Raw genomic sequence first — 12,728 nt, 5'->3', positions numbered from 1 at the left:
CTCAGCCTGAATTATATTTAGGAGTTTTACTGTTATTTGGGGCATGTTCTATTTTTTAGGAAAAGATCCTCAAACACTCGAGTTATTAGGATATTTATTGATTGCCTACTATGTATTTTTAGCTAATATATATTATTATTCCAGATATTTCATCGATAGGGATATGTCATAGTTTCAGCCATGCTCTGCATTCTGCTTAGACTATACAATATAAATAATATACTTTGTCATTAAGTGATACAATACAAATATTTGGGCAGAACAGTCATATCCTATTCCAAATCCATCTTAATTTTAATATTTTTAATATGAAGCAAATTTGGAGTTTTTTCTCTGTTTGATTTTTCCTAAGGTTGTCTGAATGACCTGAGAATTGGAAGACTATTTTGTTGTGTCCTCATCAATGGTACAAATGAATTGAATCAGCCAAGTAAACCGGTTGTATTTGATTAGTCTGCTTCAACTATTGTCATTTGTTGTGAAGTGAGATTACAGAAACCAGCTCTCCCATGAAGTGGAACAGTGCCAAGTCTGTTGGGGGAACATAAATTCTATCACAGTTATATCTCAGATTCATTGTTAATAAAACTTTGCACTGTGGGCTTCAGCCTGCAGCAGAAATTTATGAACAGGTCAGGAAATGAAGAGTGGAAATTGAAACACTGGGCCTTTAATTACAAGTGCACAAAAGGTAGCACCATAGCTATAGAATTATTAAAAATCAATTAAGGAAGTCGCCACCTGATCTTTCTGCACATAATCTATTTAATGAGGTAGTGTGTTTCTGAAATCAAATGTTTCTGGACTCTAAGACTTTTTAATAGCATACCATTTTTCTTTGAAAGTATAGTCCAGAGATTCCATGGGTCCTGTTATTTGAAAAGAAGACATACAAGAAATAATTGCACTGCTGTGCACCAATTATCTATAACCCAAGCTTCTTGGGGGAATTCATCTAGAGTCCTTTCAAAATGTAATACAATTTTTACCAATTAGTCCCCAAAACTCTTGAGCATTTCCTAATATTTATTTGACATGCTCATCAACAGAAATAATCATGGTGATTCTGGAATACAGAAAAATAATCTTTCATTGAAATGTGTCTATAACTTCTATATTCCTTATTAGAAGAATTTAGGATTTTTCTACTTTAAAAAGTAACTAAGGGGCATCTAATTATATTATTGATGTCAGTGACACCCCTGTAATAACTCCACCATTCACTAGTTACCGTTGAATTCTAGCACTTTATACTTTTAGCTCATTTATTCCTAATACGATGAGAAATTTATTAATACTCTCATTTTATAGATGACAAGACTGAAACTCAGATGGTTTCAGTAACTTGAGCAAGTAGATTTAAATGGAACTAATATAAAAAATCCAGTGATTTCTGGAGAATGGTTTTTCTGTGATGCCACTATACATCATTCATTGAATAAAAAGAATAAATGAATAAATGGATGAACAAATGAAGTCAATATCAAACTCATTGACTCATATGTAAATCACAATAGAGATTATATATTATTTTGGCTATACTGAAGTGTTTTTATATAAAAAGAGTCCTGTCGATGCCATTCATCCATTTAGGGATAAAAAGAAAGCAAAGAAACTGTTTAACAGTCCAGGTTAATATCACACTTATAATTACATCAATTAAAAAATATTTTTTAATGAAAACTATCAAATATGGAAAAATGGACATCATAAAAGACCCCCATACACCTATTACTTCGAGTGAACAAATATTAACATTTTGCACATTTGCTTTTTAATTTTTTTGCTGAATAATTTTAAAGTACATTGCAGCTATATTTCAAACCTAAATACTTTTGTTTCAACTCTAAAATAATACATTTTCTACCATTGCTATACCAGACAGTATCGTTATTGCACCTAACAAATTAATAAACTTCTTTAATATCTTTTAATGTGCATTGCATTTCCAAATTTCATCAATTAATCAAAAATGTTTTTTAAAAGTTTATTTAAACTAAAGATCCAGTTAAGGTAAGGCATTATTTTTAGTTGACATGTTTCTTTGATCTTTTCAGTCCCAGCACCCCTCCCTCCCCCTATACTCCCACTTATTTGTCTAGTTGCTTCCTCTGCCTTGTAGTGTCATCTAACTTGTTTCTCTACTCCTTTTAGTACTTAGCGATAAATAAGAAGTTAGATTTAGCAGCTTGATTAAAATCAGGTTAAAGATTCTTGGGAAGAACCCCTCATAAGTGATGTTGTGGACACATTACATTCCATCTGGATGCACACAAAGTCTGATTGTCCCTGTGTTTATTTTGCTGAGAGTGATCTGTGGATTCAAGTGGAGACAGTGTGGATCCTCCATGGTAGACTGTGCTTTTTCTTTTCTCCATCTGTATCTTGCTGTGGAAAATGCAACTGGAGGCTATACATTTTTAATTTTGAGTTTTCATGCTAATCATCGCTCCAAGTCACACAGCATTCATTCTATTTTATATTTTCCCTAGCTTGACTCATATTTTTGAGATTTATAATAGGAGACATAGGGAGTTAAAACTTGATAGTTTTTGTCCATATTCTAATTTGAACAGATTTCTAAAAGCTATGATACTGTTCATGTTTGTGGTTTGCAAGCTGGAAGTCCGCTCAATGAAGCAAAGCCATCATAGAAATTCATTTTCTTTAGGTTTAATTTTTGAAAGAGCCTAGTTTCCTACATTTTCTCTAATCCCACCAAGCAGGAGGAGCAGGATTTAATTTTGGAAAACTTACAAGGGAAGATCTTGATGCTTTAGTGAGACAAGTGATGGTTCAGTTGAAAATCATCTAGCAATCAGTCTTTCCTCAGTTCAGATCACCTCAATCTTCATCTATTTTATTTTGGACTTCTGATTCTATATAAAATTTTCTTTAAAAGGTAGACTAGTAGAAAGAAAATGTGTAAAAGCACACACGTACACAAATAGTAACAGACGCTGCACAAAAAAAAAATGCCACATCTGTCCCCGTGGATCTTATTATATAGTGCGGGGACCTGAGAATCAGAAGATATTGCCCCCAAGGAAGAAGCTGGCAATCTTGGTCACTGTAGTTCTCTGGAGATGAAAGGCAATAGGCAGCCACTTAATGTTTGTTAGTGTAACCCACAGGCATGGTCCATAAAATGTTTTTTATCATTTCTCAAATGACACTAGTTGTTTCAAGTCATTGACTTCTGCTCAGGCTTTTTTTTTTTTCCCCCTCTCTTGAGATTGTTCTTTCTGCCATGAAAACTCTTAATTATCCTTTAAAAGCTGTGTATAAGTCTTCCTCTCTCCAAGTCTTCCCTGAGCCTCTCTTCTCTCTTTTTAGTACCAAACTTTGTTTGCAGTTGATCTGTTGGTGTAATTGTTTTCTCTCTAAACCAAAAGGTCCTCAGGGTCAGCTTTCTCATCTCTTTAATCAGTTCCTAGAATCTTGTAAGCAATACATATTTAAGGCATGAATGAAAAAAATGTAAGCCTCTATGATATTGGAAAAGAGGTAAAGAAGAGTAAAGAGGGGAAAAAGGAGAAGAGTAATTGATATAGTGCTCTGAGATCTGATTTAAGTCTCTGGCTTTGGAATATCACCAACTTCCAATGCAAAAAGGCACCAGTGATCAAAAATATGCTGACACTGGCAAAACATTGTAAATTAAATTGAACATTTTAATTTAACTATTTATGACATTGACTTAATGTCATAAATAGTTAAGTCACGTATTGTTCTAAATTCCCAAATTAACATCCTTTGGAGTATGAGTCTAATGCATTTTTTATTCTTAAAACCACCTACAGAGTCAACAGTAAGTATTAGATATGCATATTGAGCGGAGCAGAAATAACTGTCTGCCAAAAAAGAATAAGCATAAAAGAAGAATCCCAAGGAGAGATCAGAAAGTCTCCAGCTTTCTGAAAGTTTATGCAGTCCCTGTGAAGGAAAGGAACCAAGAGTGAGGGAAGAAAGAATCCAACAAACAAACGTTATCTCAGTGTCTTCAGGGATGTGCTAGTCAGAATATGTAAGTAGATATTTATCTACACATTCAATTTGGATGCCTTTAGGCTTGGCACTGTTAGATATAAACTGCTAGCAGGTGACCTGAGATTGGAGCTCAACTACTCACAACACTTCTTTTCAGAGGCACAAGTTGGAGCTGGAAGGATAGAGATTCATTTCCTCCTTAGTTTCACATTCTGTTCACTGGGATGATGAAAAAGGAAACACAGTATATTTCTCTATGTGAGACTACTGTATGTACGTTTGTATACATTTGTGTATTTATATATGCTTTATAAATGTATGTGGACATGCACACATACATACAGTTATTAAAGGACATGCAGCTAACAAATATTGCCCCTGAAACTTAGAAGAAAATAGAAAATGACAGCAAAGAAACTAGAAACAATTCTTCAATTTTTGGCAAAGGTTATAACAAAAGTAATATTTTAAATTTGATAATTTGGAATACTTAAAAATAATTTTAGCCTAAAGTAGAGTTTATTAAATTTAGTAAAATTACCTATATTTTAGAAAACTAATAAAATAGTGTGTACACACACACACACACAGACACAGTGTGACGTGAAAAAGAAGGGCACAGAAAACTCTTCAACAAAATTCTATTCATTTTAATATGAGCTTCATTCTTGTGAGTATATTTTTCTCATTATGATAGTATCCTGTCAAAAATATATGTTTGAACAAAAGTTGTTTCCAATGCTGCATTAAGAAATAAAAAGATTCCTTCCTTCAATAAAATTTTCCCTTTAAAAAACATTTAACATTTGAAGCTTAATTTTTAAACAATTTCTCTTTTAAATACTTATTTAATTTATTTTTTTTAATGCCTACAGCACCTGGTCTTCCTAGGTGACTCCCATCCAAGTACTAACCAGGCCTGACCCTGCTTAGCTTCCGAGATCAGATGAGATCAGGCATGTTCAGGATGGCATGGCTGTAGACTAGATACTTATTTTTAAAGCTTAATTTTTAAACTGCTAGTGCTATTAAAATGATAAAATAAATAGTAAAGGCTTTAAATAAGCTTGGAATAATGTGTGTACAGGTTTGATCAGGAAAATCAGCAGAAAAATATCAAATGTTTTCTTCAATAACTATCTAGTCCACACATGTCTGGCATGGGACTGCAGGGACTCTTTAGAGTTATATTATTTTCATAGCCTTTGCATTCCACTAGGTAGGATGGATTTGAATAAAAAAAAATTATAAGGAAAGTTATAATTGCAGCAAAAAGAAAATACACATGTATAATAGCAATAAGAAGAGAAGATGAATTCTGCCTAGGGATCTAGTTAAGCTTCCTCTAGGTAGTGACACCTAAACTATCATGGTTGGTATTATGTAGCTGTGATAATTTTTTGTTAGTTGCTTTGTTTCTTTGTTGGTTTCTTTTCTAAATTTGAGTATAATTTCTTCATTTTTTCACATGCAGGAAGAATATAAAGGAGAAAAGAAAACATGCTGATAGAGGCACAGACACATAAATCACACATAGTGTTTGGAGAATTATTACTAATTTGGTATGGCTAGAGCTGTGGTTCTCAGTCAGGAGTGACATTGCCCCACAAGAATATTTGGCAATGGCCAGAGACATTTTTGGCTCCTATAAGATGAGAGATGCTATAATATCTAGTGGGGAGAAGCTAGCGGTACTACTAAATATCCTACAATACAGACAGAACTTTCCCCACAACAAAAAATTACCTATCCAAAAATGTTAATAAAGCCAAGCTTGAGTAAGCCTTGACTGGCTAAGCATGAAATCTGAGGTGATAGGGAGAAATTAGAAGAGATAAGGTAGATAGTATCCATATTATGGGGAAGGGGGTGGTAGCTTGAATGTCAGCATCAGCAGTAAATAAATAGTGTGAGTAGTGTCAGTGATGAAGAAATAAAAGGCAAGATGCAGGCCCAAACATACAATTGCTCAGGTGTGCATGGCACAAACCTAGGGAGTGCATTCACATAGGTTAAAGTGCACAGTGTCCTCAGGTGTTGTGCAAAGAACAACCTCTACAATGAGTTGCCTTGAAAAATTCTATTTACAGGTATAAAATATGAAAAAAAAACTGAAAGCTGAAATGATGGTAAGCAGATTTAGGTTTAGATGATGTTTAATATAAAAAGTTTTTTTTTTAAAACAAGTTTGTGTCTAATTTTAGAGATTATTGGCATGATTTGCAGAAAGGATTTGGAAAGGCATGTAGATGGGAAGAAGTATTGGAGACAAGAGAGATCAAGAATTATGCCATAGAAAAGTCTGACTTAAATGGAGGGGTTAGAATGGAAAGTATTGAGCCATGACATAGAAAAATATAACATTATTTGATGGAGGACATTGGATACTAGTTGTTGCAAGTTTAGATTTGATGTAGTGAGTTAGATAGAGTCCTTGGAAGTTCAAGAATAGGAGAGAGATGAATGAAAATGGCCTTTGAGTAATACTGTTTTTTCAGCCCTATACTAGATAGGTCATAGCATGAAGAAAATGAGGCCCATGACAGGGTGATCAACTAGGAGACTGTTGAAGTTGTGTCTTCAATTTACAAACAAAATAGCTGCTCACTGTAACCCATAAAATATTCCTTCATGTACATGAAACGTGTTATTAAGTTTCCTTTCAATTTTCTTGGGTATGTACACTCCATCTTTTAGCCTTTGCTCATCAGGCACATTTCCTAACACTTCAGTGATTTATTTTGCTTTTGCATCTATATGCTCTCCGATTTTGTTTTTCTATATTTCACTTCATTTACCATGATTCAAATTGAACAGAATAATAAAATTCAAATCAAAATTATGAGAAGGAAGGTTATTGTCTATTCGAAAGGAAACAGTTGATATGTTTTATTTTTTTAAATAACGAAAGATTAAAGAAAATAGGAAGGGTAGACTCAATCTAACATTTTGTATTTCTATCATCAATATTAAATAGGTAACGAGATGTGAGTAAACTGATTAACTAATGTGAGAACAAGGAAAAGTACTATAATAAAAATTATTTCTTAAAAATGTAAGCTTGTCTTTAGTGTTTATTTAAAGCCATTTCAATTATAGTAACTATTTTAAAATAATAATTGAATAATTGTAGTTAAGGTAATTTTAAACTTGTAGAGTTGTCATCTTTATATTCTTGCCTAGTGAAAAGACTGTGACATCCCCCTGCCTTCCATTATAAATGTAATAAAAATGCACCAGCTAAAAACTTGAGCGTAAGTCAATGCAGAAAATTCTCCCAAGTTCAAGACAGATTAAATGATAAAAAAAAGAAAATGCTTCCACTTCAGATAAAAAAAGAAAAGACTTTCACTTCAGACAATAAACTGGATTTACCTGTCTGAAACCAATTAAAAAACAGTCAAAATATTTAAATCAATGACTCTCAAGACATTTTACATGAGACAATGAAGACAGAAAATTCCTATGAATTTGCGGGGAGGTGAAGATGAGCCATGTACCATATCAGCGCCTCAGTTTACTGCCCGGAGAAATTTTCTAGGCACAGCACAGGAACCCAAGTAGAGCTTGCAGTTACCTGAATTAAGGAGATAGAGCCTGGGGCCAAGGTTACTAAAGTTTGTAGGATTAAATACTAGAGAGGAGAAGATACACAGAAAACTCTGGAGATCTGCATTGTATCCCTTGTGATTCTTCAACAGAGTTCTTATCACTTCATATATGTGTGGAAACTACCTGAGACTTTGGAAAGAATCGCCCAAAATGATTAGAAAGAATTTTTTAAAGTAGTGTCTCTTCTCACCAGCCAGAGAAAAAACTTGTAATTCACAGAGAAGAGGACTCAGAATTCTTGTATCAGTGAAAAATTTGCCCAAGACAAAATGCCTAAGAAATTTAAAAGCAAGATTCAAAAAAGTGTAACTATATCTGAGGAACTCACTCATGCCACAGAACAAGGATAAAAGCAACAAATGAACAGGACAAACAAACAGAGACTCATGGTCATGGACAATAGACAAGTGGTTACCAGAGGGGCAGGGGAGGGAGGAGGGAGGAGGTAGATGGGGTAAAAGGGTCAAATATGTGGTGACAGAAATCTGATAATGGGAGATGAACACAGTGTAAACATATATATGCCCTACTGTTGAAGTGTACAGCTGAAACTTATTGGATTTTGTTAACTAATGTCACCATAAAAAATAAAGAAAAAACAAAAAAGAATATTGATGATTGAAAAATATTCAGTATCCAGTAAGTTAAAGTTCACGATAAATGTTATCCAAACAAAAATTACAAGGCATGCAATAAAGAAAAATAAGAAAATATATATATATATATATTGGTTGTCATTAATAGCAGATTAGAAATTATAGAAAATATTAATGAACTTGAATGCAGAAATAGAAAATATCTAATAGGAAATACAAAAAAGACTAAAAAATGTAAGTAGAGCACTAATGTGTTGTGAGACTTCTTCAAGTATCCTAATATACATATGACTGAACTGTCTGAGGAGGGAGCAGGGCATAAAAATATTTTAAATAATACTCGAATATATTCTAAATTTGATGAAAACATAAATCCACATGTGCAAGAACCTCAATAGCAACAGAACCATGAAGAGAACTATACCAAAGCACATCATAATCAAATTGCTTAAAACCAGTGATAAGAAACAAAATCTTAAAATTATCCAAAGTAAAAAGATATTCTATGTAACAGAGGAGCAAAGGTAATGATGATAGTAGATTTCTTTGGAAACCATGCAAACTAAAAAGACAGTGGAGCAACATCTTTAAAATACTTTGAAATAATAAAACCATAACTTAGAGTTCTTCACCTGCTAAAAATATCCTTTAAAAACAAAGTCGAAATAGACTTTTTCAGATATCCAAAAACTAAAAGAATTCATCACCATCAGACCAACACTATAGAAATGGAAAAATATTCCCAGGTAGAAATCTGGATCTACATAAAGGAATTAAAATCATTGAAATGTTAACTATGCGGGTAAAATAAAGCTTTTTTTTTTTTCAATTTAAATTCTTTTGTAGGTAATTGTTTAGAGCAATGCCAATAATAATGCATCATGGAGTTTATAACAGAATTGCGTAAAAACAATAGTAATAAAGTTTTGGAAGGGAGAAATGGATGCCTACTCTTGTATGGTTCTCATACTATATGTGTAGTGGTATAAGACCCTTGATAGTAGACTGTTAAATTAAGGATGTATCTTGTAAACCTCTAAAGCAACCAGTAAACACAACACACACACACACACACACACACACACACACACACACACACACACACACAGAATTGTAGCTAAGGAGATAAAATTCTCAATTCGAAAGGTAGAAGAAGAGGGGAAAGGGAACAAAGAAGAGCTGGGACAAATAGAAGAAATATAGCAACATGGTGTATTTTTACCCAATTATATCAATAACCACATTAAATATATATTTAAAAATATATAAAGCAAACATCAAGCTGGATAAAAAGGAAAGATTCAACTATGCGCTGCTTATAGAGAATCCACTTTAAAAGTAAAGACACACACAGATTAAAAGTAAAAGGATAAATAAAGTGAAAGGATGGAAATATATGTATTATGCTCATGCTAATCAGTGTGAAACCCCATTGGCTGTGTGGACCATGGGAAGGTGCTGAGCTCCTACAGGTTGGCTTTGACCTTGCATTTTTCAATACTTTCCTAAGTACCTTAGATAGGCATGTAGAGAAATGTGCTAGATTATGGACAAAGAGTACGTGGTAATTTCTGCATAATTTATGTTCCATTTGCCTATTTACTGCTTAGCGCTGAAAAAAGTAGGAATTAAAAGTCTTGAAAAGTACTTTTTCATACCTTTCAGAGCATATTTGACTCTGAAATGTGAAAGGAAGGAAGCAGAAGCAAAATAGAAAAAACCTACTTGAGATACTTCTCACTCTCAAGTATTGGGAGAAGGAAGAAGCTACTTGTGTCCTTTTAATCCATTTCCCATTTGGCCTGAGAACACTCACCTGTGGCGCTTGCAATTGCAGCATTTACCTTGAAATAACTCTTGGATTACAGTCCTAACCTTACCCCTAAAGTTTTCCATGAAATATCTCACTTTTATTATTATTTTCACATCGCTCTAGTATATCGACAATCTTTGGAAGCAAGTGATGGCATTCTATTTATAGCATTTTATTTTTAGGAATTCGATCTCTGAAAATGTCAAATCCTAGCAAACGTAGCATTCCTACACATGATGTTAAAGGAAAGCTGGCAGCAAACTGCACTTGTTTTTTCTAAATGGGTAAAGGGTCAAATTGTCAGTATACAATTCTCTAAGAAATATGCTAGAAATTGGTTTATAGAAAAACACAGAAGGAGAGTATAGCAAGTGAGACAATGTCTCCAAGTGATCATTCTTGTGTAATTCCCATATAAAAGACCTCAGAGATACAAATGGCCACTCTAAATAAAGGAACATCTCTTGTTTTCCACTGATAGATTCTTCAAATCTAATTAGCATGTAGTGGTGATGGGAGGGCAGAGAGTTCATCCTGGTAGATGTCATGGAAGAAATGAAGCCCCAGATAAAAAACTAACTTACAAGGAATGCAACAGTCAAAAGAACAATTCAGCATCTGGTTCACCTTGCAGACAGGGCAAAACCGAGGCATGGCACCCCAAGAGCATGCGTCATGTTGTAAAATCTGGGAATCAGTAAAATGCTATTTGATTTCTAGCTTTCCAACTAGCACATATATCATTATTGCAATGCAAAATATATTTCTTACTGTGAGTCATGGTCAAAATAGTTTGAAAACCACTGCTTTGAGAGGAGTTAAAGTCCTTGACCCTTAGCTATACAAATTGATTGATTCAAGTTGATTGCAGCATAACAGTCTGAATTTAGGCCACTAAGCTATGTTTGAAAATAAGTGTGCAATTAACTTTGAGCTATAGTAAAAAAAAAAAAAATCAATTTATGTTCTGGGGAAACAGCAAATTCTAAAAGTCTAAAATTTAGAGTTTCAAAGGGTATATGACAAAAACGTTCTCTCCCACTTCTGTACCTTAGACTTTCAGTTTCTTTTCCTATAAGCAACCAATAATAGTTTCTTATGTATTCTTTCAGAGATATTTTGCTGATTAGCTATGTGTTTCAAGACAAGTTGAGAGAAATTTTTGCCTAGATTGATACACCCTGAATAGGTGGCCATCTTTATTTTGCTCAGGCAGCCTGACCTATAAAGTACCCAACACTCACACTGCAATTCTGCTTTCCAACTCTTTTTACCTTTCCACTCCCAAGAAGACTCGATTAATTCTGGTTGACCTTATGAGAAAAAGGGCCCATTGGCCAACTCTCCAAGACACATACCTGACTTATGCTATGTTCTTTTTGGGATCCACAGGAAACTTCTAACAATGGCTAACAATTAATGAGCCTTTCCTTCGTTCTATTATGATTCTAAGTTGTTTACACATGATAAACCACTTATTACATATACACTAAAAAATCTGTATGCGGCCAATACTATCATTTTACAGATGAGATGACTGAAGTGTTTAAATAACTATGCAAATTCACAGAAGTAGCAAATGACAGCTCTTGGAGTCAAACTAGGCAGTCTGGCTCCAAGTTTATGCTCTTTATCCCTACACTCTACTCCCTCTTACCTACCTTGATAAAATTATTCTCTTTTCTTGCTTGAATAAAAGGAATATAGCTTTTTAGGATCCATGTTTAATGTTGATAAGGATAACAAGACTGAAATCTTTTGAAGGCCTTTGTAATTAGATCTAGCACATTTTTAAAACTTGGAATTGCATAAAGAAGATAGGATTCATAGCTTTTGCGTTGTTTTTTTTTGTTTGTTTTTTGCTTTTTTTTTTTTTATTTTAGGCAACCATGGTTGACCTCACAGATTGAGAGGACCTTGTCAGTTTACAATCCCTTATTTTTTTTATTTTTTTCGCCTACAGTACCTGGTCTTCCTAGTTGGTCTCCCATTCAATTACTAACCAAGTCCAACCCTGCTTAGTTTCCTAGATCAGACAGGATCGGGCTTGTTCAGGATAGCATGGTCATAGACTAGGAGTCATAGTTAATAATAGTTATTTTCGGTTTTATCCAACTGCTTTCATTTTTAAACTAATAGTGGGATTTAACTTTTGAATATCTTGATAAGCCTTATAAATCTTCAACCTCAGAACACTATACCACCTACATCTCTTACTAGATTCTCTGCACAAGCAGGAGGAACCCTAAAGTTGTGGTTTCCATAATTCGTGGGTCTGCCAACATAATAATAATAGCTAACATTTATTTTTACTATAAGCTAGGTAATGAATTAAATATTTTACCTCCATTTTAAATGTGCAAAACATGCTTAAATGAAGTTGTCATTTAGCCATTTAGAAATGTACTGGGAACCAAGCTTTCAACTTAGAAAATACTAGGAACCAAGCTTAAAACAAGAATTTTTATTCTAGAGACTGTGCTCTTAAGCATTACATTTCTTTACCTAGAATTATCTACTCTTGACTCATAATTTATCTAATTCATAAATAGCAAGGAGATCTAAGTTCTCCCTCTTCCTCACATTAGGCTGATCTCTAGCATTTCTAGATGGGTCTTACCCACTTAAATTCCCTTCCTCAAGGTTCTTTCTTGAGTATAAAGCGTTTTGTGGCAGGAGTTAAGTTTGGAAGACTTCCAATCCTTTCTTACAAAGGA

General features: G+C 33.7%; 1 protein-coding gene and 1 pseudogene across 1 annotated transcript in view; one reads left to right on the top strand and one right to left on the bottom strand.

The window, feature by feature from the left end:
* The window catches only part of ZNF804B (zinc finger protein 804B), a 438,846-nt gene that overhangs the window by 74,732 nt on the left and 351,386 nt on the right, over positions 1–12,728 (top strand). The gene's annotated exons all lie outside the window — the stretch shown is intronic.
* Positions 4,857–4,974, bottom strand: LOC120615160 (uncharacterized; annotated as a pseudogene).

The sequence above is a fragment of the Pteropus medius genome, unplaced genomic scaffold (assembly GCF_902729225.1).
Source record: "Pteropus medius unplaced genomic scaffold, Ma_sr-lr_union100, whole genome shotgun sequence".
Taxonomy (NCBI): Eukaryota; Metazoa; Chordata; class Mammalia; order Chiroptera; family Pteropodidae; genus Pteropus; species Pteropus medius.
The sequence above is the reverse complement of the archived record's forward strand: the minus strand, read 5'-3'. Positions and strand labels throughout refer to the sequence as shown.